This window comes from Narcine bancroftii, chromosome 3, assembly GCF_036971445.1.
Source record: "Narcine bancroftii isolate sNarBan1 chromosome 3, sNarBan1.hap1, whole genome shotgun sequence".
NCBI lineage: Eukaryota > Metazoa > Chordata > Chondrichthyes > Torpediniformes > Narcinidae > Narcine > Narcine bancroftii.
The window spans coordinates 303618591-303625834 of record NC_091471.1 but is presented as its reverse complement, the minus strand read 5'-3'; the positions used below and the strand labels follow the sequence as shown (position 1 = coordinate 303625834).

Sequence of the window (7244 nt, the reverse complement as noted above, 5' to 3'; positions counted from 1 at the left end):
GAAGAGAGAGCTTTGTGAGAAAACATGAAGCTATCTGGGCTTTGGAGTTTCAAATATTAATGGATCATGAAATATTTTGAAGGGATTTGACAGTATAGATCACATATGTCAAACTCAGGCCCGCGGTCCAAATTTGGCCCGTGATATAATTATATTTGGCCCGCAAGATCATATCTAATGTGTATTAGAGCTGGCCCGCTGGCCGCCGCGCCAGTATAGCGCATGCACAGCTAATACTACAAATCCCAGAATGCTTTGCAAACGTGTTGGCGTCAGCCCACTAATCACCCCCACCTCCTCTCTTTACTTTCATTAGTATCTGCGACCTGTCACCTAACTCACATGTAATAAACCCCTTACAAAAAATGGCCAAACGAAAGACAGAAAACAGGACCTTTCAAGACAGGTGGGAGGCAGACTATATGTTCATCATTTTAAAAGACAAACCTGTTTGTCATTGAAGTAAGTTGTTATTTTTTTGACTTGTTGGCTTGTGAAAAAAAATACATTTAAAAGGAGCTTAAAGGCTATAGAGAAATATTATTTATTGAATATTTTATTTCTCATTTGTTAATGCTTCTTCTGGAAAGAGTTTAACCAAAACTATTATTAAACATTTATTTTAATAAGAAAAATTTTAACATTACCTATGTTGAAAGAAGAGAAAACATGCAGATGTTGTTGAAAATTTTCAATAAATATTTAGTTCGGCCCTCGACTTAGTCCAAGTTTTTAATTTTGGCCCTCGGTGAATTTGAGTTTGACACCCCTGGTATAGATGGTGTGCAGCAATCTAGAAGTAGGTGGCGTTGTTTCAGAATAAGGGGGTTACTCATTTAAGAATGAGGATGAGGATGAATTGCAAATTTTTGGTATTCTGTGCCACAGAGTGCTGTGAAGAATGAATGATTGACTTTAGTCAAAACTGAGATCAAGAGGTATTTGGTCTGTGCTGAAATAAAGTGTTGTTGCAGGGAAAGTGGAGCTCAAGCAAAGTTTAGGTCAACCAGGATCTTACTGATTGCAGAGGAGGCAAGAGAGACCTGATTGGCCAGTTCCTACTCAATTTTCTAAAGATTTATAAATTTATACACACACACACACACACACACACACACACACACACGCACACACACGCACACACACGCACACACACGCATGCACACACACGCACACACACGCACACACACACGCACACACACACGCATACACACACGCACACACACACACACACACACACACATAAGAGAGAAAGAGTTGTAAATATATAGATAGATAAAAAGATAAATTCAAGATTCAATTCATTATCATAGAAATAAAACAGTGTCATATTATATGAGATCGCTTTTTGCAAGGCAGACAGATTCTCCACTGGCAGGAATTGCCTATGCACCTCTTTCAGTCAGACTTACAGAGAGAGAGAGAGAGAGAGAGAGAGAGAGAGAGAGAGAGAGAGAGAAGGAAAATAGAGAGTCCCCCAGAGTTACCGAGGGTCCATAGACTCATCTCCAGCCCTTTCGCAGCCCCCACAGCCACAGAGAGTCCAGTCCAAACCATTGGCAATCGGAGCTCCAAGATCCGAACCTCCAGCACCCTCAGCACCCCCTTGCATCCCAGTTCTCATACCTCGGACCCCTCCAGCCAGTTCAAGCAAGTCTCTAGCAGCCCACAGCTTCCATGGGTTCCTTACCTCGAGACGCCAGCTGGATAGATAGATACATGCATACATATAACATATTTATTTTTTTAAAATACATGATCAGTTAGTCATGAAATCGGTTAAATTTCTTATTTTTTGAATCAAAGAAATTAATTTCTGCTCTTTGGCCTGATGGTAAAGGTTGGCCTGAATTAATTTCAAAAGATAAGGCTCAATTTAAACTTTGTGATGCAATGTGAATGCTGGAGATCTCCAGCAAGGGATGGACCTAAAATCTGTGATGGCAACACTCTTTGAATAAAATATTCATGGATAGCCATGATGGTGATCTGCACCTTCCTCCATTCATTGGCACATTCCTGTCACTATTTTTAATGAATTCTGAAGTTGAACATAACAGACTTCTTAAACAAGTAAGTCTGCAGACACTTTGTAGTCGAATACACAAAGGTGCTGGAGAAACTCAGCAGGTCACACAGCATCAATAGGAAGTAAAGGTTAACCGGGCTTGAGCCTTTCACCAAAGTGTGAGCAAGAAACAGGCAGATGCCCGAATTCTGATTTGTGACCAACACCCACCAGTACTAACCTGTATTCCTCACACTCAGCCAGATGCTTGCAGCACGTCTGTAAATCAGTAGGATTATCTTGGGATTCTGTTGTGAGTATTTTAGAGTATTACAAGTAGAGCAGCGTGGTTAGTGAAGCGATTAGTGTGACACTATTACAACGCCAGTGATGCAAGTTCAAATCTGCCGCTGTTTTTAAGAAGTTTGTACAGTACGTGCTCTCGTGACCTGCATGGATTGGTCTGGCTACTCCGGTTTCCTATCACCCTCCAAAACGTATGGGGTTGATAGGTTCATTGGATGTAATTGGGCGGCACAGGTTTCATTGACCAGAAGAGCCTTCTATTCTTTTTCTTTGGCTTGGCTTCGCGGACGAAGATTTATGGAGGGGGTAAAAAGTCCACGTCAGCTGCAGGCTCGTTTGTGGCTGACAAGTCCGATGCGGGACAGGCAGACACGGTTGCAGCGGCTGCAGGGGAAAATTGGTTGGTTGGGGTTGGGTGTTGGGTTTTTCCTCCTTTGCCTTTTGTCTTCTATTGTACTGTACAGTTAACACTTTACATTTAAATTTTTAATATGCCTGCTCCCAAGCTCACTCACTCACTCATCCACTCACTCACTCACTCATTCACTCACTCACTCATTCACTCACTCACTCACTCACTCATTCACTCACTCACTCATTCACTCACTCACTCACTCATTCACTCACTCACTCATTCACTCACTCACTCATTCACTCACTCACTCACTCATTCACTCACTCACTCACTCATTCACTCACTCACTCATTCACTCACTCGCTCATTCACTCACTCGCTCATTCACTCATTCACTCACTCATTCACTCACTCACTCATTCACTCACTCACTCACTCATTCACTCACTCACTCATTCACTCACTCACTCATTCACTCACTCACTCACTCACTCACTCATTCACTCACTCATTCAATCACTCACTCATTCACTAACTCACTCACTCATTCACTAACTCACTCACTCATTCACTCACTCACTCATTCACTCACTCACTCACTCATTCACTCACTCACTCATTCACTCAAGTACTCACTCACTCACTCACTCACTCAAATGAATCCTGTCACGTCAGAGCACTATATTTCCCACTAACATTGGACGGATAACAGATTGACGTGCTGACTTGTCCTTTTGACTCATCACTGGTCCTTTACATGCACATTGGCAGGAGCTTTTTTACTCCACCCTTCATGCACCAATCGAACATTTGGTGTCCATCACTTCACAAGTACAGAGTTTATCCTAAAATTCAGTAAATAACCTCATCCTTTGACATGTGTGTAATCCCACATGCAACCCTGGAAAGCAAAGTATTTTGGAGACGTAATAGCTAAGTGCCCAAGAGTCTTTCCTAATCATTAGTGAATTGTGGAATGGAAGAGGGAAAAAAAATTAGTTTATAAAAAAAATAGAGCTTTGCACTGTGGATAATTGCACTAGTTCTACCAGAGTGTAGTTACAAGTTTCTTAAGTCTATTGTTGTCAAATTCAAGTCCTAAGACTTGTCTCACAATTGAACACATCAGTCACAATTTTTCTATTTTTAAGCTGGAAGGTTCTTTGGCCACTTTCAGGTTCATTTCCTGTCAAGAATCTGCCTGCAGAAGCAGATGCAGATCTTTGGAATCGTCATTCAGGTGGCAGCCCTGAAAGTGCTGCGCTGTCCACCTGAAAGGGACAGTTGCACGGGAGGCGCCTCGGAGTGCACTCTGGCTCCTGTCCACTGTAGCTGTACTCCCGCCCACCGACGAAGGAGAAGCAGAAAGAACACAGGATTTTGGCAGGCCCGAAGCAGGCAAGAGAAATACTGATGATGGTTTAAGCATTTCTCAGTGTTCACAACGCGATACTCTGCCTGCACACTGTATTTCCAAGTTCACGCCAAGCGTCTTGGGCCGATGACATCACTGTGATGTCATCAACCCACCCCTTAGCAGCTGCATTCAGGTGCCTAGGGGGACTTCAGGGCTCTGGCAATGATCCCTCTGGAGGAGGGTTAGAAAGTGCACCTCGGAGGCACCTCCTGCTCTTTCAGGTGGGTACCCCGACAGCCACATAGGGGTAGAATATGCGGCTTTACGCCAGGGTATTCTGGCCACCTGAAAGAGCCTTTTGTTGGCATTAATAGTGTTTTTTGAGGGTTTTCTGGATGATCCATAACGGTAGAATGTTTCTATATTAAGGGCAACCTGAAAGAGGCAAGCAGGTGAAGAGAGTTTGAAGTTAAACAAGAAAGTCTGCAGACACAGACTTTGAAGCCATGATTTAAGCATCACTCCTTCTCTCTAACGGAATTTTTTTCATTGCTTATGTTGTATCTCCATGGTGATTCCCAGCAACTCCAAACACTTGAGGCTTTGTGAAATCTCATGTTAACCTTCAAATACATCTCTAAGAAGAACAATTTATTTCTATTTTTAAAGCAGCAAAATGTTATTTCGTGTTATTAGTGAAAGTAACTTTTTTTTTTGCGATCAGAATTGTTTTGTTCATCGTAAGTGTGAGATTATAGACCTGAATTTTACCAGATTCCAGTCAGGACTCAGAACATACTCCTAAGACAACGCTTCTACAGAAGAAAGATTCAATTTGGTAGGGGCAGCTGGTTTCAAAATGAGTTATTGACCATGAGCGTGGCAAAAGAGATCACAGGAGAGTATCTGGGTGTTGCAGGAAACTGCACAATGCATGACTTGGAAAGGGAATGCACCTGCTTGTGTGGCTTGGACAGTGCAACATCCGATGAAATTTAATCCTGATAATTATGAGGTGATGCAGTTTGGAATGACTAATAAGGTTAGGGCATAGACAAAGAATGCTAGTGACCTAGAGAATACTGGGAAACCTCAATGTCAAGTCCAAGCAACGCAGGTAGCTGAGGCAGAGAAGAATGCATGTGGGATACTAACTTTCACAGAATATAAATTCACAGAATATAAAAACATGGGGATTATGGTAAAGATAATGATCGTGGGTTCATTGGTATATACATCGTGCAATATACAAATGCCCCAAAATTCTACTTGAACCACATAAAAAGTGCAATAGTATACATAAAATTACGTTAAAGAGATAATAGATACAAAATATAGATAATAAATATTCAGTTACCATAATGCAAAAATAGTGTTATGGTTGGGCAGACAGTGTTTTTGTGGTACCTGATTAGTGTAAGAACCTGATAGGTGTTGGAAAGAAACTGTTTTTGATCCTCCAAGTGCAGGACTTCAGGCTTCTGCACTTTCTACCTGCAGGTAGCATTAGAAGAGATGGTAACCAGGGTGATGTGGGTCCTTCAGGCTGATGTGGGACCTTTATGATGTTGGCCGCTTTCTGTAAACAGTGCAATGGATGGGACATCAGAGCCTGTGATAGACATGGCTGTGTTTACTATCTTTTGCAGCCTTCTGCGTTCCTGGGCACAGGAATTCCTAAACCAGGCTGTGATGGAAACAATCATCATACTTTCCACCGTGCACCTATCGATGTTTGAGATAGTATTCGACAATGTGCCAAATCTCCCCAGACTTCTTAGAAAGTAGAGTTAATTGTGTGCCTTCTTCATGCTTGCCTCAATGCATTGGCTCCAGGAGTGGTCTTTTGAAATATTTGCAATTTTATAAAATGTTAGTTAAGCCACAGCTGGAGTAAGATGTGCTGTTTAGGTCATCACGCAGTAGGAAGAACATGATGGACTGAGAGAGTGGAGATACTTCAGAATTTGGGTTGGTTTCCCTTGGAGAAGAGTAGGCTGAGTGGGGGCCTGATACGTGTGCATAAAATCATGAATGCATCGGCAGGATCCAAATAAGGAAATGTTTCCCAAGAGTCTTTCTTCTTTGGCTTGGCTTCGCGGACAAAGATTTATGGAGGGGGTAAAATGTCCACGTCAGCTTCCCAAGAGTAAAGAGATTTAGAAGGACAAAAGGGGGATGTGGTGAATAATGGATCACAGAAGATAGGTGCCCAAAAATTTGGCATGAAAGATGGAACGAGAATGTGCCACCTAACCAGGATCAGAAAGAGGCTCATCTGGGCAAGTGGTTAATCAGGTCAGGGAAGGAACACATTTCTTAATTGAACTGTTTATTTTTATGAGTGCCGACGTAAGTGAAACACTGGATTACACACTATCTAAGCAAATCAACTTATGGAAACCCTAAAAAACTACAGCACAGAAAACAGACCATTTGGCCCTTCTAGTCTGTACCACTCTAGTCCCACTGACTTGCACCCATTCCATAACCTTCCAGACCACTCCCATTCATGTATTTATCCAATTTATTCTTAAAACATGAGAATAAGCCCACAGTTGGCAGCTCCTTCCAAACTCACCACTCTCTGAGTGAAGAAGTTCCCCCCAAATGTTCCCCCAAACCCTTCACCTTTCACCCTAAAGCCATGTAGTCTTGTATTTTACTTTTGCTCCTTGTTGCCTATACTTGCTATACACCTCTCTCTTCCTCTCTACCAGATCGCTAATATCCCGTGAAAACCAAGGTTCCCTCTGCCTGTTAAATTTGGCTTTAATCCTGACAGGAACATGCAAACTCTGGACTCTCAAAATTTTGCCTTTGACGGCCTTCCACTTACTGAACATATTCTTGCCAGAAATCAACTTATCTCAATCCACTCTTCCTAGATCTTTTCTCATTTCCACAAAATTGGCCTTTCTCCAATTTAGAATCTCAACTCCAGGACCTTATCCTTATCCATAATTAACTTGAAACCAATGACATTATGCTCACTGGACCCAAAGTGTTAACCTACACATACTTCTGTCACCTGACCTGACTGGTTCCCTAATAGGTGATCAAGTATTGCATCCTCTCTCCTTGGTACATTTATATATTGATTTAGAAAACTTTCCATTATATTAACCAGAAAGACAGTCCAATATAGGTCTCTTTGGAATATAATTCTGTCACAAAATTTTATATTATTTCTCTTCTCAGATCCTCACGTCCCTTAT

General features: G+C 41.9%; 1 long non-coding RNA gene across 1 annotated transcript in view; it reads left to right on the top strand.

Moving 5' to 3' along the window:
* The first annotated feature begins 334 nt into the window (after positions 1-334).
* The window catches only part of LOC138756542 (uncharacterized), a 34889-nt gene continuing 27979 nt past the window's right edge, over positions 335-7244 (top strand). Inside the window, exon 1 of the long non-coding RNA XR_011353143.1 lies at positions 335-462. This is a non-coding gene — a long non-coding RNA (uncharacterized lncRNA). The remainder of the gene's footprint in view (positions 463-7244) is intronic.